Genomic DNA, 26,929 nt, shown 5'->3' on the forward strand with positions numbered 1-26,929 from the left:
AACCTCAGGATAGAGGGGCGCCCTTTCAAGTCAGATATGCTGAGAAATTTCTTTAGCCAAAGGGTGTTGAATTTGTGGAATTTGTTGCCACATGCAGCTCTGGAGGCCAGGTCGTTGGGTGTATTTAAGGCAGAGATTGATAGATTCTTGATTGGACATGGCATCATAGGTTATGGGGAGAAGGCCGGGAACTGGGGTTGAGGAAGATAAAAAAAAGGATCAGTCATGATTGAATGGTGGAGCAGACTCAATGGGCCAGATGACCTAATTCTTCTCCTATGTCTTATGTTCTTATGGTCTTATAGTCAGGATAACCGTGGGAATCAGTAGGTTTGTAAAAGACATCGGTAGATAGTTTGCCTCTAGAGATGGAGACAGAAAGCTTTACTAAGGAGGGAGAGATGTCAGCAATAGACCATCCCCTTTCTGCATTTAACAAAGGCTGCTCACTTCTGACCCCTTCCACTGTTCCCTGTCCCATACAACCAGAGGAGGTGCAATACCTGCCCCATCACCTCTTCCCACCATCCAGCAGCCCGAGTAATCATTCCAGGTGAAGCTGAAATTACTTGCATGTCTTCCCCCTATTCTACTATCAGAATTAGGTTTAATATCACTGGCACATGTCATAAAATTTGTTGGTTTGCTGCAGCAGTACATAATAATAAATAAATTCTAGATTACAATACGAAATATATTCAGTGGATTCTGATTAATTGGGACACAACGGAACCAGTACATTTTAGCCCAATTAAGTGGCTGCCCCAGTTAGCCATGGAAATAGTTTTGAAAAGTATGAAAAAGACAAACTACCATTTAACTGAGTAAAAGTTATGTACTTAAAGGAAATACAGAGCAAATTGGAACACCATCAATACTGCTACAGTACTATAAAACTATGTATTTGTTCCTGATAGTCATTGACAGACGAATTCATCCAGTGTACACGGTCTTTTGATTGTAAACGAACAAGGTTATCGTAGACACCTGGTGTAGATAATGGACTGCCTTCATACAATCCTATACATGATTGCATTCTCAAATCTTCGTTTTCACTGTAGTATTTACGATGATTGTCGGTATCTTCAAATTCCACTGGACAGCAAATTTTTTCAAAAGTGTTACTTCCTCAGAAATTTTTTGTTCATTGTTCAAAATAAAATTTATCAGAGTACATACATGCCACCACATACAACCCAGAGATTCTTTTTCCTGTGGGCATACTTAGCAAATCTATAGAACAGTAACTGTAAACAGGATCATTGAGCAACAAACTGTGCAAATGCAAATGTAAATAAACAGCAATAAATAAGGAGAGCATGAAATAACAAGATAAAGTGTCCTTAAAGTGAGACGATCAGTTGTGGGAACACCAGAAATAGAGTGAGTGTAGTTATCCTCTTTTGGTCAAGAGCCTAATGGCTGAGGGGTAGTAACTGTTCTTGAACCTGGTGGTGGTGTGAGTCCTGAGGCACCTGTACCTTCTACCTGATGGCAGCATTGAGAAATGAGCAGGGCCTGGGTGGTGACCATCTTTGATGATGGATGCTGTTTTTAAACATAGAAACATAGAAAACTTACACCACAATACAGGCCCTTCAGCCCACAATGCTGTTCTGAATGTGTACTTTTCTGTGGCAATGTTTCATGTAGACGTGCTCAATGGTTGGGAGGGTTTTACCCATGACGTACTGGGCTAAATCCACTATCTTTTTGCAGGATTTTCCGCTCAAAGACATTGGTATTCCCGAAACAGGCCGTAATGCAGCCAGTCAGCACACTTTCCACCACACATCTAAAGAAGTTTGCCAAGGTTTTTGATGACATGCCAAATCTCAACAGACTCCTGAGGAAGTAGAGGTGCTGTTGTGCTTTCTCGCAATTATATTTATATGATGGGTCCAGGACAGATCCTCTGAGATAGTGACACCCAGCAATTTAAAGTTACAGACGCTCTCCACCTCTGATCCTCCTATGAGTACTGGCTCATGGACTCATGGACCTCTGGTTTCCCTCTCCTGAAGTCCTTAATCAGTTCCTTAGTCTCATTGTCCTTGAGTGAGAAATTGTTATTATTACACTACTCAGCCAAATTTTCAATCTCCCTCTTGTATGCTGATTTGATATGATTCACAACAAGCAAACTTGTACATGGTGTTGGAGCTGTATTTAGTCACACAGTCATATATGTAAAGTGAGTAGAGCAGGGGGCTAAGCACATAACCCTGTGGTATTTCTCTGCTGATGGAGATTGTGGAGGAGATGTTTTTTGCCAATCCAAACTGACTGGGGTCTGCAAGTGGAGAAATCAGGATCCAATTGCACAAGGGAGTATTGAGGCCCAGGTCTTGGAGTTTACTGACTAGTTTTGAGGGGATGATGGTATTAAATGCTGAGCTGTAATTGGTAGAGAGCATACTAATATTTGTATCTTTGCTGTCAGGATGTTCCAGGGTTGTGTGAAGAACCAATGAGATGGCATCTGCTGTAGACCTGTTGCTTTGGTAGGCGAATTGGAGTGGATCCAAATCACCACTCAGACAGGGGCTGATATCCTTCAACACTAGCCTTTCAAAATACTCCCTCACTGTCGATTTAAGTGTCCCTGGGCGATAGTCATTGAGGCAGGTTACCATGCTCTTGGTTATGATAGACCACTTGAAGCTGAACACAAATATAATTTCAGACTACTTGTATCAGGTGGGAGTTTGGAAAAAGAAGAGATTAACTATTATTGAATATAATGCGTTTAATCGCATAACAGTGCTGATTCTTTACCAAAGTTCAACTAAGCTAAAAATGTTTAGTTGATGATTTTCCTTCATATTCAGTGTCTGAGGCTTCTTGCTTAAGTGTCCAACAACAATCAGTCAGCATTGATGGATTCCATTCACCCAGATACCATTTCCCCATGGCTGCAATGTCACTACACTCATCACTGACAGTGCCAAGATTTGCAGGGAAGAGGTCTAAATGGGAATGCAGAAAATGAACCTTTAGTGACATGTTGCACTTCATTGTTTTGTATGTTTGAAGCATGTTGTCAACAAGGTGCATGTAGTTTGGTGCTCTGTGTTCGCCAAGAAAATTTTCAATAGCATCCTTGAATGCCTACCATGTGATTTTCTCCAGTCCCACTAGAAGTTCTTCAAATTGCCTGCCATTGATGGCCTGCTTGATTTATGGACAAACACAAATGTCTTCCTTAATCTTGGCATCAGTTATTCTGGAAAAAAACTGTCTCAAATATTGAAAACCTTCATGGAATTTTTGTGCCTGGTGACAGCAGATTCCATCCTTGCAGTCTTGAACCCTATAGTTATTCTTTTGCCTTTGACAAATCCAAGTTTCTGACCGGGTCAGTTAACTCAGATTGAGTTATCAGATGAGGCTCACTCGACATAAAGGGTTCGAAATCTCTATCAGTATCGGTGTCGCTTTCCATTTCTGGCTCGTGCATCATGGTGCCTCCTCTAGACTCCATGTTTCTGGTTGAAGTAGTGAAACCGTTTCATTTTCACTCCTGGCAGCCTCTGGCATTTCCAAGCCTGAAGGCTTGAAATTGCAGTGAGCAAAACAGTTCTGAATTGTTTTACTGCTTATTTCTCACCAACTATCAGTGGCAAAAATCACTGTGTTTTAAGCACAAACACACACAGCTGATGCTATTTTAAACTGTTTACTCTAAGCACGGTGCAGTGTCTAGTGGCAGTGCACCAATTAAGCAGCACAGTGTCCCAAATAAACAAAGGGAATCCAGGCTATTGTCTCGATTCATTTTTATTTATGAGTTCTCCCAAATAAGATACTGCTCTGATTAACCAATGGCCCAATTAAACTGAATATATAAAATTCTACAAATACTGTTTGTTGTTCACAATGTGGTGTCCTCTACACTGCAGAATCCAAGCGAAGATTGGTTGATTACTTTGTGGGGTACCTGAGCTCAGTCTACAGGAGTGGACCCTGAGCTTCTGGTCACCTGCCATTTTAATTCACCATCCTACTTCCACCCTGAACTTTGTCTGTGGCCTCCTACACTGTTGCAGTGAGACCCAACTCGAGCTCAAGGAACAACACTTCATTTTCATCTGAGCATATTGCAACCTGCAGGACTCAATACTGAATTCTCTAACTGCAGATAACTTGCTCTTTCTCTATTTCTCTTGTCAGCTCTTTCATACCACATCCCTCTTTTTAAATTTGGATGTTCTTGTCTGCCAAACTATCAGACATCTCCCAAAAGTTTAAACATATTACATAAACAAAGGAGCTTAATGACTGTCATTCATTTCACTGTATTATGGACATTACCCATTTCTCTCGCACACCCTCTCTGATACTTAGACTAACTTGCTTTCTGTCTTTTTCAATTTTCATGAATGATTGTTAGGGTGTTTTTGGGGTTAGCACATATAGCAAATAACTTCAGCCACCAATCTTCAAATCTGATTATAGATTGTAGATTAAATTTAAAATGCAGTTCTGAACAATGAGTCTGCGTGACATTTTATGTGCTAAAGATCAAAGGACAATTCCATATTTACAATGCATCCACAATGCTTCCTTTTAACTACACACAAACTTCACAGCTCCCGCATCGCACCCATACCACAGACACCTAAATGCATTTTAATCGGCATTGTCTGGTCTTCCCATTAATTTGTGACTCATGGCTTTTAGGAGCCCATTGTTCAGAGCTGCATTTTAAATTTAAAATACAATCTATATTCAGATTTGAAGATTGGTAGCTGAAGTTATTTGCTATGTGCGCTCACCCCAAAAATGCCATAACAATGTCTTCTACATGAAATGCTAAATGGTTTCTCTTTACACAAATGTTACTTTCAGGTTGAATTCTTCCAGAATCTCTGTTTTTGTCTTAGATTCCAGGATCTGCTGTATATTTTGTTTTCTCAAGGGAATTAACAGATCGATCGTTTGCAGGAAGATTTTCAACTTTATATAAAATGGCCAGCCATTTACAACTGAGTAGAATTTTATTCATTCAAACAATTGCTCATCTTTGGAACTCTTTGCCTTGAGAGCTGTGACTGCTCAGAGACTGAAATCAATAGACTTTCAGACAGTGAAGGAATCAAGACATATAGTAAATGGAGTAGATTAGCCATGATATTTTGAAGAGCGCAACATGCTTAAAATACCTGTATTTTTATAGTCTGAAAATGTTGAGATTTTTAAATATATAATATTGCAATTGAATTATCCAATAATTAGCACACATTGAAAACACAAATGGATGAACGTGATACTTAAAATTTTCACATTATTTAAATTGAACAACTTTGTATTAAGAGAAAATAGGGTTATTTTTAAATGTAGAGCATCCAACATTCTTGTGGCAGCTGACTGCCACAACACAGCTGCTTCCATTCTTCCTTCTTCAGCTCACTCCAGACACCCATGTGTTTAAAAAGAAAAGCTTATTTTCTAAATCTTTAAACCTTCAAAATCTCACCTCTAAGCTGTGCCTTCTAGTACTTGGCATTTCCACCCTGAGAGAAAGAATTTAACTGTCTATCCTATCTATGACTTTCACAATTTTATAAGCTTCTATCAGGTTACGCCTCAGCTTCTGATGATCTAGAGAAAACAACCCAAGTTTGTACAATCTCACCTTATAGCTAATACTCTCGAATCCAGGCAGCATCTTTCTGAGACTTTTTTGCACCCTCTCCATACCCTCCACATCCAGAACTGCACACAATCCTTCAACTGCAACCTGACCAAAGCTTTATACACTACACCATGACTTGTCTACTTTTACACCCAATATCCAGTACAGTAGATTCCGGTTAATTGGGGCAGCCACTTATTTGGGACAACTCTTAAAGAACAAAAACTAATTGAGAAAATAGCTGGGATTCCCTGTGTTTAGTTGGGGCACTAAGCCACTTAATTGAGACAGGAGACTGTAGACGGACAGTTTCTAACTGTGGCATCAGACACGTGCACTTTTAGGGCCATTAGACACTACACTGTGTTTAGAGCACCAGTTGTGTATGCTTGTGTTCAAAAAGCATTGATTATTTGTCACTGATGGTTGGTGAGAAATAAGCAGTAAGTCAATTCAGACTGTTTTGCTCACTGTGGTTTCAAGCGTTCAGGCTTGGAAATGCCAGAAATGGCTAGGAGTGAATATGAAACCATTTCACTACTTCAGCGAGTTAGGAACTACAAAGAATTTGAAGGTATTGACTGTCGTCTTGAATGTTAGAATGAAAATGAAGATTTGCAGGATGCAATTGTCACTAGTATTGTATAAAGGCAGTTCATTATCTATACAAGAGGTCTGTGCTGATTTTGTTCATTTACTGTCAATAAAAAGAGCATGTACACTGATTGAATTCCTTCATCGATTACTACTAGGAATCAAAACACAGTTTTATAATACTATAGTAATATTGAAAGTGTTCTAATTTGTTCTGTATTTCATTTAAAAATATCATTTGTTACTCAGTTAAATGGTAGTTGGTCTTTTTATACTTTTTAAATTATTTCCATGAAACTTTGACTAATTGTGACAGCTGCTTAATTGGGCCAATATGTACTGGTCCCAATTTGTCTCAATCAACTGGAATCCACTGTATATCAAATGCCTTATTTCCATTCTATCTACACGTGTTGCCACTTTCAATGAACTTTGAACTTGAACCCCAAGATCCCTCTGTACATCAGTACTCTTAAGGGTGCTACCATTTACTGTATACTTTTCTCTGACCTTTCACAGTGCAACACATCATGCTTGTCTGAATTAAACTCCATCTGCCACTTTTCTGCCCATATTTCCTTTTTGGTCTATACTTAACTATTTATTTATTTATTTATTTATTTATTGAGATACAGTGTGCAATAGGCCCTTCCAGTCCTTTGAACTGCGCCGCCCAACAACCCCCGATTTAACCCCGGCCTAATCAGGGGACAATTTACAATAACCAATTAACCTACCAACTGGAACATCTTTGACTGTGGGAGGAAACGGGAGCACCTGAAGGAAATCCACGCGGTCATGGGGAGAATGTAAGAACTCTTTACAGACAGCGGTGGTTTATCCTTCGACAAACTTCTTCACTATTCACAACTATCTCTCAGTCAGAATACTCTAACAGCTCTTTGCCAGCTCTTTAACTGTTACCCAGACAAATACTGAATCCAATCTACTAAGTCATTGTGGATCCAATATAGCTTGATCTTTTGGATCAGCCTATCATGAAGGACCTTTTCAAATGCTGTACTAATATCCATGTAGACAATATCCGCTGCCCTACCTTCATCTATCATCTTTGTTACCTCCTCAAAAAACCCAGTCAAATTTACAAGACATGACCTCCCCCACACAAAGTCATGCTGATCACCCCTAATAAATCCATGCTTTTCCATATATAAGTGAATCCTATCCCCACAAATGCTTTCCAGTAATTCCCCTACCACTGAGTAAAGACTCACTGGTCTATAATTTCCTCCTTTGTCCCTAAATGCCCGGTTTATGCAACACCCGGTTTTCTTCAGACCCCTGGGACCTCAACTACAGTTAAAGAAAATACAAGGATCTCTGTTAGAACCCCAGTAATCTCCTATCTAGTCTTTCTCAATAAGTTAGCATAGATTCCATCAGGCCTTGGGGGCTTATCCACCTGATATCAAGAAGAGAAGTCCTATTACCTCCTTCTTGACATTAACACATGCTAGAATATCAGCATATGTCCTCTGCTTGGTGAATACCGATGTGAAGTACTCATTTAGTAGTTTGCCCCCTTCTGGTTTCAGGCATAAATTCTCTGCTTTGTCCTTGAGTTTGCCTACCTTTTCCTACTCACCAAGGACATTTTATGACCCCTTTTAGCCATCATAATTCCCTGTTTAAGTTCTTTTCATTCCCCGTTTAAGACCATCACTACACGCTCTAGCCAGAAGCCATGGATGACCGCGGAGGTGAGTGCACTATTGAGGACCTGTGACTCTGCCTTCAGAGCAGGCGACAAGGCAGCCCTAACAACAGCGAGGGCCAAGCTGTCCTGGGCCATCAGAGAGGCAAAGCGTGCACACGCCCAGCGAATCCACAGCCATTTCCAGGACAGCGGCAACATGCGGCGCATGTGGAAGGGCACTCAGGACATCACCAACTACAGGACAACATCACTTGGATCTGCCTTCACCATTATATTCCTTGCACTGAAATAAATACATTTCGGGTCATCAGCTCCTTTGTGTTCATTCATCCGACTCGGTCTAAATTACTTGACCTAGCGCTTCCTTAGTGTGGCTAAGGGACAAAAGAGTCCAAGTGGAGTTGATGGGCATGCTTGTTAAGAAAGTAAGTTGCAAGGCTAGAAGGAAATCGGGAGAGGAGGTATGAAACTGCAGGGAATTCCATAAACTTGAAGTCCTTAGATACACAACAAGTTAGCATAGCTCTTTTATATTGAGTGTACTTGAAGTCCTTTGCTCCTTTCTTTAATATCTTACTTAGAGTATATTTCCTTCCCCATTCTTTAATGTCAAATTGCACCTGCTAGCTACTGATTACTTTATTTTCTAATGCTAACTATTGCAATAAAGCGTGACCTTGTTCCACTGAACACTGCCATCATACAATTTGCGTCTCTGTGATTTAGCTTAGTGCTAACCATAACTATTATCTGAGGCTTATGTAAAGCTGTAGAACTAATGTAAGGATTTTGCTTCACACTACAGCTCGATTAAGAGCCCAGTCATTTGCTGTCCTACAGTCAAATATGCTTCATTAAATTTTCATTTACATACTGATTATTATAGAACTGAGCATTTTTATCTTGTCTGTTGTTCAGTTTTAGTTCACAAAATTCAATTAAAGAAATGAGCTACTGGTCATATGTATCCAATCGACCAAATGTTCTGAATACAATATTGTACAGTATATTGCATTAGAACAGTGTAGGTGGTACTTAGTTTGCGGTCATCTCTGCTTGGGTGCTGCTCACAGAGCTGTGAACAATTCAGATAGGCACTATGTTTTCAGATGATACTATTCAACTTCAGCTGTTTCACTTGCTGCTTAGGCACGCAGTGCACTTCCTATGCTCTGAGCAGGCAAAAATAGCTTCACATGACTCATTCCCTTAGATACAAAGCTTTTCACTTGTCTTGAAGATTTGTCTTTCTCAGCCAATAGCAGTCGTCCCCTACTTTTACATCTGGAGCTGGCTGGCCAAGTTCAACCAATCACTGAAGACACACCGTAGTTCTAAAAGCCAATAGCATGTCTGTTGCTGGGACTAAAAAAAAAGTAGAGTATTTCACTAACGCACATACAGACCTTTTGTTTAATATTACTTACATTATGTTAATAAATTAATGCTACTGAAACGCATTGAATGATGCATTTCTTTTTGTTTTTTTAACCACATTCAGCTTAAGAGTTAAGTGCAAATAAAACTATTCAAATATCCCTGCTAATGTTTGCTCTAACCAACTGACAGGATGCAATGATTTATGGATAAAGGTTTTACTTTAATAGTGAAAACTATATGGCAGTATAAAGTTACTTGCATTTAGCAAGGATTTACTTCAATTTATGATATGTTTTATCTATATTCTTCATTGTAAATAAATGACTTACATTTGCAATAAAATTATTTATTTGCCTCTGGTATTTAATGCAAGATGAGGGACTGTAAAAATATAATCTACTCTTAAAATGGATAGTAATTATTCAATAAAGAGAACTTAGTTTCCCCTGTTGTTGCTCTACGATTAATCTCTGAATAACGAAATGTAGATACTGCTGTGAAAGCCATTGGGTTAGTGTTACCTCACTCTGTTAGGGTAGGTGTGGTTATTAAACAGATTGTATCAATTCAGATGTTAGTGGTTTTCTGGATGAACTGCATTCAAGGTCACTTTGAGTTGCAATCTACTGAGCAATTCGAGGCAGAAACCCAACATGGAACCTTGAAAGTAAAGCTCTGTTTACATTGGCAATTTTTACGTAAGTTTCATTTGGACCATATGGTGCATTGCAGACTCTTAGAACTGTCATCTAAGCCGCCACTCAATCCTCGCACCAATCTGCAATAAAGTCATAATGACCTAGGATTTGTGATGAGAAGTGCAGGCAAAGCGATTGGTGCTGACAATTATAATGGTAGAAAGCTTGACGGGAACATCTGGAATGTACAAATCCACTGCTTAACACCAAAATCCAGACTACTGTCAGCCCTCCCCTGAAAGTTACAGAATTCATTACAACAGTTACTTACCCGGACAATCTAGCCATAAGACCTTAAGACATAGGAGCAGAATTAGGCCACTTGGCCTATCAAAGGCTGCTTTGCCATTCCACTATGGCTGATCTATTATCCCTCTCAACCCTATTCTCCTACCGTCTCCCTGTAACCTTTGATGCCCTTATAATCAAGGATCTATCAGCCTCTGCTTTAAATGTTCACAATGACTTGCCCTCATAGCTGCCTGTGGCAATGAATTCCACAGATTCACCACCAGATTGCTCACTCAGGCTAAACTAATTGCACCTCCAAATGCTTGATCTAGAAAACATAGAAAATAGGTGCAGGAGTAGGCCATTCGGCCCTTCGAGCCTGCACCGCCATTTATTATGATCATGGCTGATCATCCAACTCAGAACCCTGTACCAGCCTTCCCTCCATACCCTCTGATTTCCCCTAGCCCCAAGGGCCATATCTAACTCCCTCTTAAATATAGCCAATGAACTGGCCTCAACTGTTTCCTGTGGCAGAGAATTCCACAGATTCACCACTCTCTGTGTGAAGAAGTTTTTCCTAATCTCAGTCCTAAAAGGCTTCCCCTCTATCCTTAAACTGTGACCCCTCGTTCTGGACTTCCCCAACATCGGGAACAATCTTCCTGCATCTAGCCTGTCCAATCCCTTTAGGATTTTATACGTTTCAATCAGATCCCCCCTCAATCTTCTAAATTCCAACGAGTACAAGCCTGGTTCATCCAGTCTTTCTTCATATGAAAGTCCTGCCATCCCAGGAATCAATCTGGTGAACCTTCTTTGTACTCCCTCTATGGCAAGGATGTCTTTCCTCAGATTAGGGGACCAAAACTGCACACAATACCCCGGGTGTGGTCTCACCAAGGCCTTGTACAACTGCAGTAGTACCTCCCTGCTCCTGTACTCGAATCCTCTCGCTATAAATGCCAGCATACCATTCGCCTTTTTCACCGCCTGCTGTACCTGCATGCCCACTTTCAATGACTGGTGTATAATGACACCCAGGTCTCGTTGCACCTCCCCTTTTCCTAATCGGCCACCATTCAGATAATAATCTGTTTTCCTATTTTTGCCACCAAAGTGGATAACTTCACATTTATCCACGTTAAATTGAATCTGCCATGAATTTGCCCACTCACCCAACCTATCCAAGTCACCCTGCATCCTCTTAGCATCCTCCTCACAGCTAACACTGCCGCCCAGCTTCGTGTCATCCGCAAACTTGGAGATGCTGCATTTAATTCCCTCATCCAAGTCATTAATATATATTGTAAACAACTGGGGTCCCAGCACTGAGCCTTGCAGTACCCCACTAGTCACTGCCTGCCATTCTGAAAAGGTCCCGTTTATTCCCACTCTTTGCTTCCTGTCTGCTAACCAATTCTCTATCCACATCAATACCTTACCCCCAATACCGTGTGCTTTAAGTTTGCACACTAATCTCCTGTGTGGGACCTTGTCAAAAGCCTTTTGAAAATCCAAATATACCACATCCACTGGTTCTCCCCTATCCACTCTACGAGTTACATCCTCAAAAAATTCTATGAGATTTGTCAGACATGATTTTCCTTTCACAAATCCATGCTGACTTTGTCCGATGATTTCACCGCTTTCCAAATGTGCTGTTATCACATCTTTGATAACTGACTCCAGCAGTTTCCCCACCACCGACGTTAGGCTAACTGGTCTATAATTCCCCGGTTTCCCCGGTTTCCCCGGTTTCTCTCTCCCTCCTTTTTTAAAAAGTGGGGTTACATTAGCCACCCTCCAATCCTCAGGAGGGACCAAAATCCTAGGGGGACCAATATCCTGGCAGGGAGATTAGCGGGGGCTACTGAGGTGACTTTAAACTAGAATGGTTGGGGGGTGGGAATCAAATTAAAGCGGCTAGGTGTGAGGAGGTTAGTTCACAACAGAGGGATGGGAACCAGTGCAGAGAGACAGAGGAGTGTAAAGTGAGCGTAGAAGCAAAAAGTACAAAGGGGAAAAGTAAAAGTGGCAGGCCGACAAATCCAGGGCAAGCATTAAAAAGGGCTAAGAGAGTTGTAAAAGAGCGCCTGAAGGCTTTATGTGTCAATGCAAGGAGCATTCGTAATAAGGTGGATGAATTGAAAGTGCAGATTGTTATTAATGATTATGATATAGTTGGGATCACAGAGACATGGCTCCAGGGTGACCAGGGATGGGAGCTCAACGTTCAGGGATATTCAATATTCAGGAGGGATAGACACGAAGGAAGGGGAGGTGGGGTGGCGTTGCTGGTTAAAAAAGAGATTAACGCAATAGAAAGGAAGGACATAAGCCGGGAAGATGTGGAATCGATATGGGTAGAGCTGCGTAACACTAAGGGGCAGAAGACGCTGCTGGGAGTTGTGTACAGGCCACCTAACAGTAGTAGTGAGGTCGGAGATGGTATTAAACAGGAAATTAGAAATGTGTGCAATAAAGGAACAGCAGTTATAATGGGTGACTTCAATCTACATGTAGACTGGGTGAACCAAATTGGTAAAGGTGCTGAGGAAGAGGATTTCTTGGAATGTATGCGGGATGGTTTTTTGAACCAACATGTCGAGGAACCGACTAGAGAGCAGGCTATTCTGGACTGGGTTTTGAGCAATGAGGAAGGGTTAATTAGCGATCTTGTCGTGAGAGGCCCCTTGGGTAAGAGTGACCATAATATGGTGGAATTCTTCATTAACATGGAGAGTGACGTAGTTAATTCAGAAACAAAGGTTCTGAACTTAAAGAGGGGTAACTTTGAAGGTATGAGACATGAATTAGCTAAGATAGACTGGCAAATGACACTTCAAGGATTGACGGTGGATATGCAATGGCAGGCATTTAAAGGTTGCATGGATGAACTACAACAATTGTTCATCCCAGTTTGGCAAAAGAATAAATCAAGGAAGGTAGTGCACCCGTGGCTGACAAGAGAAATTAGGGATAGTATCAATTCCAAAGAAGTAGCATACAAATTAGCCAGAGAAAGTGGCTCACCTGAGGACTGGGAGAAATTCAGAGTTCAGCAGAGGAGGACAAAGGGCTTAATTAGGAAGGGGAAAAAAGATTATGAGAGAAAACTGGCAGAGAACATAAAAACGGACTGTAAAAGCTTTTATAGATATGTAAAAAGGAAAAGACTGATAAAGACAAATGTAGGTCCCCTGCAAACAGAAACAGGTGAATTGATTATGGGGAGCAAGGACATGGCAGACCAATTGAATAATTACTTTGGTTCTGTCTTCACTAAGGAGGACATAAATAATCTTCCAGAAATAGTAAGGGACAGAGGGTCCAGTGAGATGGAGGAACTGAGCGAAATACATGTTAGTAGGGAAGTGGTGTTAGGTAAATTGAAGGGATTGAAGGCAGATAAATCCCCAGGGCCAGATGGTCTGCATCCCAGAGTGCTTAAGGAAGTGGCCCAAGAAATAGTGGATGCATTAGTGATAATTTTTCAAAACTCGTTAGATTCTGGACTAGTTCCTGAGGATTGGAGGGTGGCTAATGTAACCCCACTTTTTAAAAAAGGAGGGAGAGAGAAACCGGGGAATTATAGGCCGGTTAGCCTAACGTCGGTGGTGGGGAAACTGCTGGAGTCAGTTATCAAGGATGTGATAACAGCACATTTGGAAAGCGGTGAAATGATCGGACAAAGTCAGCATGGATTTGTGAAAGGAAAATCATGTCTGACGAATCTCATAGAATTTTTTGAGGATGTAACTAGTAGAGTGGATAGGGGAGAACCAGTGGATGTGGTATATTTGGATTTTCAAAAGGCTTTTGACAAGGTCCCACACAGGAGATTAGTGTGCAAACTTAAAGCACATGGTATTGGGGGTAAGGTATTGGTGTGGGTGGAGAATTGGTTAGCAGACAGGAAGCAAAGAGTGGGAATAAACGGGACCTTTTCAGAATGGCAGGCGGTGACTAGTGGGGTACCGCAAGGCTCAGTGCTGGGACCCCAGTTGTTTACAATATATATTAATGACTTGGATGAGGGAATTAAATGCAGCATCTCCAAGTTTGCGGATGACACGAAGCTGGGTGGCAGTGTTAGCAGTGAGGAGGATGCTAAGAGGATGCAGGGTGACTTGGATAGGTTGGGTGAGTGGGCAAACTCATGGCAGATGCAATTTAATGTGGATAAATGTGAAGTTATCCACTTTGGTGGCAAAAATAGGAAAACAGATTATTATCTGAATGGTGGCCGATTAGGAAAAGGGGAGGTGCAACGAGACCTGGGTGTCATTATACACCAGTCATTGAAAGTGGGCATGCAGGTACAGCAGGCGGTGAAAAAGGCGAACGGTATGCTGGCATTTATAGCGAGAGGATTCGAGTACAGGAGCAGGGAGGTACTACTGCAGTTGTACAAGGCCTTGGTGAGACCACACCTGGAGTATTGTGTGCAGTTTTGGTCCCCTAATCTGAGGAAAGACATCCTTGCCATAGAGGGAGTACAAAGAAGGTTCACCAGATTGATTCCTGGGATGGCAGGTCTTTCATATGAAGAAAGACTGGATGAACTGGGCTTGTACTCGTTGGAATTTAGAAGATTGAGGGGGGATCTGATTGAAACGTATAAGATCCTAAAGGGATTGGACAGGCTAGATGCGGGAAGATTGTTCCCGATGTTGGGGAGGTCTAGAACGAGGGGTCACAGTTTGAGGATAGAGGGGAAGCCTTTTAGGACCGAGGTTAGGAAAAACTTCTTCACACAGAGAGTGGTGAATCTGTGGAATTCTCTGCCACAGCAAACTGTTGAGGCCAGTTCATTAGCTATGTTTAAAAGGAAGTTAGATATGGCCCTTGTGGCTACAGGGGTCACGGGGTATGGAGGGAAGGCTGGGTTCTGAGTTGGATGATCAGCCATGATCATAATAAATGGCGGTGCAGGCTCGAAGGGCCGAATGGCCTACTCCTGCACCTATTTTCTATGTTTCTATGTTTCTATGTAACTAGTCCAGAATCTAACGAGTTTTGAAAAATTATCACTAATGCATCCACTATTTCTTGGGCTACTTCCTTGAGCACTCTGGGATGCAGACCATCTGGCCCTGGGGATTTATCTGCCTTTAATCCCTTCAATTTACCTAACACCACTTCCCTACTAACATGTATTTCGCTCAGTTCCTCCATCTCACTGGACCCTCTGTCCCTTACTATTTCTGGAAGATTATTTATGTCCTCCTTAGTGAAGACAGAGCCAAAGTAATTATTCAATTGGTCTGCCATGTCCTTGCTCCCCATAATCAATTCACCTGTTTCTGTCTGTAGGGGACCTACATTTGTCTTTACCAGTCTTTTCCTTTTTACATATCTATAAAAGCTTTTACAGTCAGTTTTTATATTCCCTGCCAGTTTTCTCTCATAATCTTTTTTCCCCTTCCTAATTAAGCCCTTTGTCCTCCTCTGCTGAACTCTGAATCTCTCCCAGTACTCAGGTGAGCCACTTTTTCTGGCTAATTTGTATGCTTCTTCTTTGGAATTGATACTATCTCTGCAACAATGTAGGACAGAAGGTGCATGGAAGCACTACCTCAAGCAAACTCCCCTCCAAGTTGCTCAGCATCATGACTTTGAAATAGATCATGCGTCCTTCATTATATCAGAGTCTAAACTTTAGCACTCCCTACCTAATAGCACTATAGGAGTACATTCATCAGGGCTGCAGCAGTTCAAGAAGGTGATTCATTACCATCTTCTCAAGGTAGTTATGGATGGGCATATAAATGCTGGCTGTGCTAACAGCACCCTGATTCGGAACATAAAAATAGCTGTCATAGCAAACAGTATATAATAATGAAAAGTAAATTTTACAACAGTTTTCAACATAAAAAGATCAGATAAGACTAATGAAACCAGCATAACTAACTTTAATGACATATAATCCATAGCTACAGACCCTGAAAATCTAATTTTATATGTGCAGATTGTTAATCCCTTTTTGACTTCTTATTTAAAAAATACAATCCTAGCCGTTAACATCAGACAAGCAACAAATCCAAACACAGTGGATTCCGGTTAATTGGGCCATCACTTAATCAGGGCAGCCACTTATTTGGGACAACTTCTAAAGAATAAAAACAAATCAAGAAAATAGTTGGGATTCCATTCGTTTATTTGGGTCACTATGCCACTTAATTGGGGCAGGAACTGTTCATGAACAGTTTCTAACTAGTGTCAGACACAGGCACTCATGTGGCTGTTAGAAACTACACCGTGCTTAGAGCGGACAATTTTTAAATTAGCATCAGCTGCATACACATGTGTTCAAAGAGCCGTGATTTTTCTCGCTGATAGTTGGTGAGAATTAAGCAGTAAACCAATTCAGAACTGTTTTGCTCACTGCAGTTTCAAGCCAGAAGCAGCCGGGAGTGAAAATGAAACGAATTCACTACTTCAACAGATTAGGAACTTTGAAGAATTTGAAGGTATTGACGATCATCTTGAACGTTACAATGAAAATGAAGATTTGAATGATTCAATTGTTAATAGCATTGCATACACTAGGTGTCTGCGCTGATTTTGTTCAATCAAACAAACACGTACTCCAGATGAATTCCTCCTTTCATAACTATCAAGAACTAATCGTCATCGTCGTGGCTATCCCTCAAGGTCGAGGATGATGGTCTTCATTCTGAAGAAGTGGCCCACAGAGTGAAGACGCCTGTGCGTGTATTTGTTTAATGTGTACTTGATGTTGCACTTCGCGAAGCACACGATACTTCACAAATCAACCAACTGATTCCAATGGCATGGAAACCATGGCAATTGGAGCTGATGGATTTGTTGCCGCCTTCACAGCCGTTGAGTTCGAAGTAACTTCGTCCGTCTGTTCCAACGTTGAGGTCTTGGTTGGATTGTTCTTTGTCGGGGACCTCACCCTCGACCTTACCACCATGGGTGACCCTACCAGGAGCATAGCTCCAGATGGCATCGCTCTCGGGATCACAGGACCACGACAAGGTGACAATCCGCGAAGAAGCAAGAACGAATACACAGTTTTATAGTACTTTAGTAGTAATGATAGTTTCAAATTTGTTCTGTATTTAATTCTTATACCTTTCCACATAACTATTTCCATGAAACTTTGACTAATTGAGGCAGCCGCTTAACTGGGCCAAAATGTGCTGGAACTGATGTGTTCCAATTAACTGGAATCCTCAGTGCAACTTCACAATGGAATGGAACCCATAACTATCTTTTTGCCATTTTAACCTTCTTCTTTGGCCATGAAACCAGACATATATAAAGACACTGGAAAAGCAGTTGAGACTTTTTAAGAATCTCATTAAGATTTTTCATATATCCAGTATTTCACATGGAAGAAATTAAACATAGAAACATAGAAAACCTACAGCACCGTACAGGCCCTTCAGCCCACAAAGCTTATCTTAGAAATTACCTTGGGTTACCCATAGCCCTCTATTTTTCTGAGCTCCATGTACCTGTCCAGGAGTCTCTTAAAAGACCCAATTGTATCTGCCTCCACCACCGTCACCAGCAGCCCATTCCATGCACCCACCACTCTCTGCGTAAAAAACTTACCTCCTCTGTACCTACTCCCAAGCACCCTAAAACTGTGCCCTCTCATGTGAGCCATGAATGTCAAAGAAGTCAAATCAAATAAAATTTCAGCAAGAGCAAATTTTCAATTGAAACCCCAAGAAGAAAGGTCGAGTGGTATGGACAAAATAAGAAGTTGCATCCTCCTTACCACATACACTTCTACAGGGCGTTGTGGATAGAAGTCAGACGCTGTTAGGGCACCAGAAATAGACCCGATGGAATTGAATCGGCTGTATCAGAATGTTTGGAGAAAGATGGTTGGTAAAGGATCATCCTATTGGTACAGCCTGATAATCCACTCTGTTTCAACAAGAAATGTGTGGTATCTGTTGACATTAGATTGCGTAGGGCGTGTACATTTATATTATCCTTATGTGATAGTGCTGGAGAGAATCACCAGTACATTGCCCAGGATGAAGTATTTCTTATGAGGAGAGATGAGAGAAGCTAGATCTGTTTACTCTGGGGCACAGAAAGTAAAAGACAAGCAGTCACCCACTGGTCTATGCCTCCATAACTTACAACACAGAAGGAGGCCATTTCAGCCCATCAACTTTATGCCAGCTCCCAGAGAAATCTAATTCCCCCATTCATTTTACATGCAACCTATTCTCTTCCCATTCTCGCCAACTTTTTCCCTGGTATTTCTTTTCAGTTTTATGTGTTTTTTATGCCATTCATTTTAAATTCTGTGGAAGTATGAGTGATTTTTGTGGATGTTCTGACTTATAGACAAAATCAACGTATGGATATCTGTAAAAATAGAACGCATGAAACCTAATGGTACTTTCAGTACAGGATTTTCTCGCCTTTATCAGTAACTAACTCCTGGATCTTCTGCTCATTTTCATCAAGCCGTTGAGGGTGTTTGCTGGCTGAGAAATAGAGGGTCTCTTTATTGCTCCTGTTGTTTGGAGTCAGCAGGCTCTTAATGAATCGACCTCCTCAGTGCAGTGTGGTTGAGATCTTCAACAATGACTCCTTGGGGCAGTCTTCTGTAGCCATCACCATTTTGGTACTAGATTGGTGGATATGAGGGACCATGCAGTCAGTGTAGCAGTTAACCATCCTCACCAATCACTGCATGAGTGATGCTGACTTCTCTGGGTCATTTGCCTGGATGATAACACATTCTATCAGATGCCAATACTTACAGATGTTTCCCTGATGAAACAGGATACTAGTCATCTGTGGATCTGAATGAATATACCATGGTAGTCATAGACTTTATAAAAGCAGGTGTAGACAAGTGTGTCCCCACAAAATCACTCAGAGTCTTCCCCAACCAGAATCCCTCGATGAACCGTGAGATCCGCAATCTGCTGAGGGCCAGATCATAGGCAAGCCATCTCACGGGTGAAGTGGCAATTCCGGACTAAACGTGAATCCTTGAAGGATGCTTGAAAGTTGTGGCAGGGTTTGAATGCTGTCACCTCTTATAAAGTAATATAAGTGACATAGGTGACAACAGGGCTTGGCTTCCAGATGAGCGCAATGCCTTCTATGCTTTCTTTGACCATCAAAACATGGAGGGACGATCACAAGTTCCCACAGCCCCAGATGATCCAGTGATTTCCGTCTCTGAGGTCGACGTGCATGCATCCTTCAGGAGGGTGAACCCTAGGAAAGCACCCGGCCCAGATGGGGTAACTGGTCGAGTAGTAAAGACCTCTGCTGAACAACTGGCTGGAGTGTTCACTGATATCTTTAACCTCTCGCCTCGGCAGCCTGAGGTATCCACCTGCTTGAAGTAGGCTTTAATATACCGGTGCCTAAGAAAAATAGGCGGTAACCAGCCTCAATGATTATCATCCCGTAGCACTTACACACACAGTAGTGAAGTGTTTTGAGAGTTTGGTGATGAAACATATCAACTCCTGCCTGAGAAGTGACTTGGATCCTCTCCAATTTGCCTGCCAGTGCAATAGGTGCACAGCAGATGCCATTCTATTGGCTCTTCACTCATCCCTGGAACATTGGGATAGCAAAGGTGCATTCAGGTGCTCTTCATTGACTACAGGTCAGCTTTCAATACTGTCATCCCCTCAGATCTGGTCAGGCGTCAGATCTCTCAGTGGGAGAGCTTTTTGGAGATAGTGATCGCAATTCTATCTCCTTTACCATAGCATTGGAGAGGGATAGGAACAGACAAGTTAGGAAAGCGTTTAATTGGAGTAAGGGGAAATACGAGGCTATCAGGCAGGAACTTGAAAGCGTAAATTGGGAACACATGTTCTCAGGAAACTGTATGGAAGAAATATGGCAAATGTTTGGGGGATATTTACACGGAGTTCTGCATAGGTACGTTCCAATGAGACAGAAAGGATGGCAGGGTACAGAAACCGTGGTGCACAAAGACTGTTGTAAATCTAGTCAAGAAGAAAAGAAGAGCTAATGAAAGGTTCAAAAAACTAGGTAATGATAGAGATCTAGAAGATTATAAGGCTAGCAGGAAGGAGCTTAAGAAAGAAATTAGGAGAGCCAGAAGGGGCCATGAGAAGGCCTTGGTGGACAGGATGAAGGAAAACCCGAAGGCATTCTACAAGTATGTGAAGAGCAAGAGGATAAGACGTAAGAGAATAGGACCAATCAAGTGTGACAGTGGAAAAGTGTGTATGGAACCAGAGGAGATAGCAGAGGTACTTAATGAGTACTTTGCTTCAGTATTCACAACAGAAAAGGATCTTGGCAATTGTAGGGATGACTTACAGCAGACTGAAAAGCTTGAGCATGTAGATATTAAGAAAGAGGATGTGCTGGAGCTTTTGGAAAGCATCAAGTTGGATAAGTCACCGAGACCGGACGAGATGTACCCCAGGCTACTGTGGGAGGTGAGGGAGGAGATTGCTGAGCCTCTGGCAATGATCTTTGCATCAATAATGAGGACAGGAGAGGTTCTGGAGGATTGGAGGGTTGCAGATGTTGTTCCATTATTCAAGAAAGGGAGTAGAGACAGCCCAGGAAATTATAGTCTAGTGAGGCTTACTTCAGTGTTTGGTAAGTTGATGGAGAAGTTCATAAGATGTAGAATTTATGAACATTTGGAGAGGCATAGTATGATCAAGAATAGTCAGCATGGCTTTGTGAAAGGCAGGTTGTGCCTTACGAGCCTGACTGAATTTTTTGAGGATGTGACTAAACACATTAATGAAGGTAGAGTCGTAGATGTAGTGTATATGGATTTCAGCAAGGTACCCTATGCAAGGCTTATTGAGAACATAAGGAGGCATGGGATACAAGGGGACATTGCTTTGTGAATCCAGAACTGGCTTCCCCACAGAAGGTAAAGGGTGGTTGTATACGGGTCATATTCTGCATGGAGGTCGGTGACCAGTGGTGTGCCTCAGGGAACTGTTCTGGGACCCCTACTCTTCATGATTTTTCTAAATGACCTAGATGAAGAAGTGAAGGGATGGGTTAGTAAATTTGCTGATGATACAATAGTTGGGGGTGCTGTGGATAGTGTGGAGGGCTATCAGAGGTTACAGCGGGACATTGATAGGATGCAAAACTGGTCTGAGAAGTGGCAGATGGAGTTCAACCCAGATAAGTGTGAGGTGGTTCATTTTGGTAGGTCAAATATGATGGCAGAATATAATTTTAATGGTAAGACTCTTGGCAGTGTGGAGGATCAGAGAGATCTTGGGGTCCAAGTCCATAGGATACTCAAAGCAGCTGCACAGGTTGACTCTGTGGTTAAGAAAGCATACGGTACATTGGCCTTCATCAATCGTGGGATTGAGTTTAGGAGCCGAGAGGTAATGTTGCATCTACGTATATAGGACCTTGATCAGACCCCACTTGGAGTACTGTGCTCAGTTCTGGTTGCCTCACTACAGGAAGGATGTGGAAACCATAGAAAGGGTGCAGAGGAGATTTACTAGGATGTTGCCTGGATTGGGGAACATGCCTTATGAGAATAGGTTTAGTGAACTCGGCCTTTTTTCCTTGGAGTGACAGAGGATAAGAGGTGACCTGATAAAGGTGTATAAGATGATGAGAGGCATTGATTGTGTGGATAGTCAGAGGCTTTTTCCTAGGGCTGAAATGGCTCGCATGAGAGGGCACAGTTTTAAGGTCTTGGAAGTAGGTACAGAGGAGATGTCAGGGGTAAGTTTCTTATGTAGAGAGTGGTGAGTGTGTGGAATGGGCTGCTGGCGACAGTGGTGGAGGTGGATATGATAGGGTCTTTTAAGAGACTTCTGGACAGGTACATAGACCTTAGAAAAATAGAGGGCTATGGGTAACCCTAGGTAATTTTTAAGGTAAGGACACGTTCGGCACAGCTTTGTGGGTCAAAGGGTCTGTATTGTGCTGTAGGTTTTCTATGTTTCTAATACGTTTCAAGACCTTGGCCACAATACCTCCTTTTGCAATTGGATCCTCAATTTCCTCACTTGCTGATCCCATTCAGTTCAGATTGGCAACAACATCTCCTCCACAATCTCCATGAGCACAGGTCCGGCAGAAGGCCAACTGCTTAGACCCCTGCTCTACTTGCTTTACCCTTCTGACTGTGTGACCGAGCACAGCTCTAATGCCATATTCAAGCTTGTTGATGACACCACTGTTATAGGCCAAGTCAAATGTGGTGACAAATCTGCATACAGGAGGGAGACTGAAAATCTGACAGAGTGATGCCACAACGGCAACTTCTTATTCAATGTCAGCAAGACCAAGGAGCTGATTACTGACTTCAGGAGGAGGAAACCAGAGATTCACGAACCTGTCCTCACGAATCTGAGGATCAGAGGTGGAGAAGGTCAGCAACTTTAAATTCTTCGGTGTTTTCAATTCAGAGGATCCTGCCCTGGGCCCAGCCTGTAAGTACGATGACAAAGAAAGCATAGAGGCACCTCTACTTCCTTAACAGATTGCATACATTCAGCATGACATCTAAAACTTCGACAAACTTCTGTAGATGTGTAGTGGAGAGTATATTGACTGGCTACAGCACAGCCAGGTATGGAAACACCAATATCCTTGAATGGAAAATCCTACAAGAAGTTGTGGATAAGGCCCAATCCATCATGGGTAAAACCCTCCCAACCATTGAGCACATCTACCTGGAGTGTTATTGTCAGAAAGCAGTATCCATCGTCAGGGATCCCCACCACTCAGATCACGCTCTCCTCTCGCTGATGCCACCAGGAAGAAGGTACAAGAGCTTCAGGCCTCACACCACCAGGTTACCCTTCAACTTTCAGGCTCTTGAACCAAAGGGGATAACTTCACTCAACTTCATCTGCCCCATCACTGAAATGTTCCCATTTTCCCAAGGACACATTCCCAATGGACACATTTTCAAGGACTCTTCATCTCATGTCCTTGATATTTATTGCTTATTTACAGTATTTGTTATTATTATTTATTTCATTGTGTATTTACACAGTTTGTTGCCTTTTGCACACTGGTTGAATGCTCAGTTGGTGCACTCTTTCATTGATTCTTTTGAGTGCACCTCAAGGATGTGTGCTTAGCCCACAGCTCTACTCTGTCTCCACCCATGACTGTGTGGCTAGCCACAGCTCAAATGCCATCTATAAATTTGCTGATGACACAACTATTGATGGCACAACTGCAGATGGTGAGGAGAAGGCATACAGCAGAGAGATAGATCAGCTGGTTGAATGGTATCACAGCAACCACATTGCACTCAACGTCAGAAAGACCAAAGAATTGGATTGTGGATTTCAAAAATGGTAAGACGAGGACACACACACCAGTCCTCATCAAGAGATCAGTAGTGGAAAGGTTGAGCAATTTCAAGTCCCTGGGTGTCAACATCTCTGAGGATCTATCCCAGGCCCAGCATATCCATGCAGTGGCAAAGAAAGCATGACAGTGGCTATATTTCATTAGGAGTTTGAGGGGATTTGGTTTGTCACCAAAGACACTTGCAAATTTCTACAGATGTACTGTGGAGAGCATTCTAACTGGCTGCATCACTGTCTGGTATGGGGAGGGACAACTGCACAGGATCGAAATAAGCTGCAGAAGGTTATGAATGTAGTTAGCTCCATCACAGTCACTAGCCTCCCCAGCATGCAGAACATGTTCAAGGAGCAATGCCTCAAAATGTGGCATCCATCATTAAGGATCCCCATCATCCAGGACCTTGCTACCATCAGAGAGGAGAAACAAGAGCTTAATGGCACAAACTCAATAATTCAGAATTACTGTAGCTTCTTCCCCCTGCCACTAGACTTGTGGATGGTCATTGAACCCATGAACACTACCTCATTACTTTTTTCTCTCTTTTTTTGCTCTATTTATTTAATTTTACTATATATATATATATATCAATCATAATTTACAGTTTTATTATGTATTGCAATGTACTGCTGCCACATAACAACAAATTTCATGAGATATGCCAGTAATGTTACAGCTGATTCTGATGTTATGGTTATTTTTCTATTATGGATTTGTTGAGTATACCTGCAAGAAAATGAATCTCGGGGTTGTATATGGTGTCATATATGTACTTGGATAAAAAATTTACTTTGAACTTTAAACTTTTAATTACAATTAGCTGGTGTTACAAGCACTTTGCAAGGAGGAACAATCCAAAGAAAGATGAATGTGATAACAATATTTGAAATTGTAAACTTTATAATTATGCATGTTTGAAATGGTTTGGCCCCATGGAATATTGGAAAAAGGTGGCCTTCCCTATGAATTTTGCTAACTTGTCCACATAGCTGCTAATACCTACAGGCAAGTAGCTACAACAACTTCTCTTGGTCTTTCCCTATTGGGAACCTCATTCCCTGAAAAACCAGGTGAGACTCCGTGGGAATCACAGAAGCTGTATACACAAATGTTTGGAAATTCCATTGAGCTCTGAGATTACTCTATCTGAAAATAGGATGAGGCGTTGACATATTAAACATCTTAAAAGGGCAATTTTATCAGAATAAGATGGGACTGGAAACGTCAGTTTGCAGGGAGGTCTGTATCTGTTTCTCAAAGGATAAATAGCAAAATTTCAAGGCCAACATTTTCCTATAAAGGTAAAATCGAGGGGTAACAAGCTGAGAGGATCCTGGATGTTGAAGGTTATTGAGGAATGGATAGAGAGAGAAAAGGAAACATTGCAGGTGGAGAGAGCTAAAGACATGAGGCCGATCAGGAGTACAAAAAGTGGAGGGAAATTCTTTAAAAGGAAACTAGAAAGGCAAAAGGGAGTCAGAGGATATCAGAGGTAGATAGGATTAAGGTTAATCTGAAGGTGTTCTATGACAATGAGATGAGATTAGTGCAGATTGGTGCGCACTCATTAGTAAAGAGGTAGTGAAATAGATGGCTGTTTCCATGCTGTATGATCCCATAACTATAATGAATATGGTCTGTAAAATTAAGCATTACTTGTTGGAAAATTGAAATTTAAATGTGATCTTATAAAATTTCACAATGATTAATGAGCATGTAATTCCTACATGAGATTTAAATGGTTTGTATTTATTTGTATGTGACATTGCAGTTTAGTAGAAGACTGAAACCTTGTGTGTTCTCGGACATGATTTGCAGATGACAAAGTTGTTTTGGGTAGCCATGAAGTACATTAATTCATAGAACCACAGATATTATGTATAGCACAAGAAAATACTTAGGATAATAACCAATTGTATAAAATACTATGGCATGTCAAATGTTAGATACCTTTCAAACTGCCTTGAGGACTTCATTGAGATCTAAACCTAAGCCATCCTTAGAAGAAACAACTTTCACTAAATTTCTCTCCACTCCTGGAAATTACATACGGAGTTGCATTTCTGGTCAATGGTGACCATAGGGATATTGATTTGTGTGGAATTTGGCAATGAATGTTGAGCTATGACTGAATGGCGAAATAATTGAAACTTTTGATGGAGATTGTCATTGTTTCACACTTGTGGGGTAAGTATACTACTTGCCAACGAAGGCTGAATGTTGTCCAGATCTTACGTAATGCATGGAACGTTTTATTGCCCGAGTACATGTGAATAGAAAGAACATTGTGTAATCATCAGCAGTCATAGCCATTTCCAACCTTGTGATGAAGGGATGGTCATTGACGATCCATTTAAAGATGGTTGGGCCTGGCACACTGTTGTGGAGGTCCTGGATGGATGCTTTGGGCCTGAGGTAATCTACATTCTCTATACTAGAAATGAGAAGTTTCCTGCTGTTTCCCATTGACTTCATTTTACTTGGATCTGTTTAAGCCACATTCTGACAATCAGGTGTGTTTGGTGCTTGTGGTTGACACTTGGTTTCACTTTGTTTGACTGCAAGTAGTTTGATATAACAGCATTTCCCTGTGTTGACTATTCTCAGTTTCCTGCCTGTACTGAGCTGTCTGCATTTATCATGACCCATCAGGTAAATATAAAGTTCAAAGTAAACTTATTATCTAGGTACATATATGTCAACCTATACAATTGTCAGGTTCATTTACTTGTGGGCATGCTCAATAAATCCACAGAATAATAACATAGATAGATAGATAGATATACTTTTTTGATCCCGAGGGAAATTGGGTTTCATTACAGCTGCACCAACCAAGAATAGAGCATAAATATAGCAATACAAAAACCACACACAATCAAACAACAAAATGCAAACTATGCCAGATGGAATAAAGTCCAGGACCAGTCTATTGGCTCAGGGTGTCTAACCCTCCACGGGAGGAGCTGCAAGTTTGATGGCCACAGGCAGGAACGACCTCCCGTGACGCCCAGTGTTATATCTCGGTGGAATGTGGCCAAAGTCCAACAGCAAAAAGTTCAATATCCGGTCTACAAACACGTTCCTCGATCGTAATATGACCCGGATTGCACCATCTGCTGTTAACCAGAACAGTAAGCACCCAACTCCTTTACGCTTACCGCTCTCAGTGCACTTCCGGTCAGCCGGAACGGTCTGGAAGCCGTCCATGGAGAATTGATTGGGTATGTCCTCTTGCAGCCCGTTCCAGTGAAATACATAACACTACACTCCAGAAATGTTCTCTGACGCCTGGCTAGTGCCGTGAACTCGTCCATTTTATTACCCACTGAACTCCTCTTCTCCATAAGTCTCTGTTATCTCGACCTGGTCCTCTTTCCTGGA

General features: G+C 41.7%; 1 protein-coding gene across 1 annotated transcript in view; it reads right to left on the reverse strand.

Annotated features, from left to right (window-relative positions):
• armc2 (armadillo repeat containing 2) overlaps window positions 1-18,100 on the reverse strand; it is a 139,382-nt gene extending 121,282 nt beyond the window's left edge. Inside the window, exon 1 of the mRNA XM_063040798.1 lies at window positions 17,982-18,100. The gene's annotated coding sequence lies outside the window, so the exon portion shown is untranslated. The remainder of the gene's footprint in view (window positions 1-17,981) is intronic.
• Between the last annotated feature and the right edge of the window lie 8,829 nt (window positions 18,101-26,929).

This window comes from Mobula hypostoma, chromosome 2, assembly GCF_963921235.1.
Source record: "Mobula hypostoma chromosome 2, sMobHyp1.1, whole genome shotgun sequence".
In the NCBI taxonomy this organism is placed as follows: domain Eukaryota; kingdom Metazoa; phylum Chordata; class Chondrichthyes; order Myliobatiformes; family Myliobatidae; genus Mobula; species Mobula hypostoma.